General features: G+C 50.3%; 1 long non-coding RNA gene across 1 annotated transcript; it reads left to right on the top strand.

Moving 5' to 3' along the window:
* On the top strand, nt 1-569 carry LOC111644981 (uncharacterized). The gene is made up of 3 exons (XR_002759832.2): nt 1-58; nt 146-314; nt 532-569. It is a non-coding gene; the product is annotated as an uncharacterized LOC111644981 (long non-coding RNA).
* Nucleotides 570-583: the final 14 nt, after the last annotated feature.

Genomic DNA, 583 nt, shown 5'->3' with positions numbered 1-583 from the left:
GGACGGACGCCCCGGTCGTGATGGAGTGCCTGGATCTCCTGGGCCCAAAGGAGCTCCCGTACGTGGCGTTTACCTATATTGAGATGTGTCGATCCATCCGTGGTTCATTTCTTAACTAATTTGTGTTTGCGACTGTGCTTGACAGGGCTCTCTGCTCGTGAAAGGAGAACGAGGACTCCCCGGTGAGCCAGGTTCCCCTGGTCTTCCAGGGGACAGGGGTCCCCCAGGTTCCCCCGGCTTTGGACCTCAAGGGCCCTCAGGAGAGAAGGGAGTGCAGGGAGTCTCAGGCAGACCTGGAGGTCCTGGTGCACCTGGTAAGAGATCAGTTTAGCTTTATTCACTGATTTCTGCCATTGGGACTTAAATCCAAGTTCTATATTATTTTTTATCTATCTCCTTTCCTTCCACCTAATATTCACCTCATGTAACGTTAGCCAAATGATCAGCACGCAACAACAGGTTAGCCTGAATTAATGAAGCCACAGTTTAAGAACAGGAACCAGCTTTACCTTTTTATCTCTCACCATACAGGTTCTAAAGGTGAACCAGGCCTGACAGTAGCAGAGAAAGGATTACCAGGAGC

The sequence above is a fragment of the Seriola lalandi genome, unplaced genomic scaffold (genome assembly GCF_002814215.2).
Source record: "Seriola lalandi dorsalis isolate HSWRI2012SDOR001 ecotype SW California unplaced genomic scaffold, Sedor1 jcf7180002015032, whole genome shotgun sequence".
In the NCBI taxonomy this organism is placed as follows: domain Eukaryota; kingdom Metazoa; phylum Chordata; class Actinopteri; order Carangiformes; family Carangidae; genus Seriola; species Seriola lalandi.
Note: the sequence above shows the minus strand (reverse complement) of the source record. Positions and strands in the feature narration are given on the sequence as shown.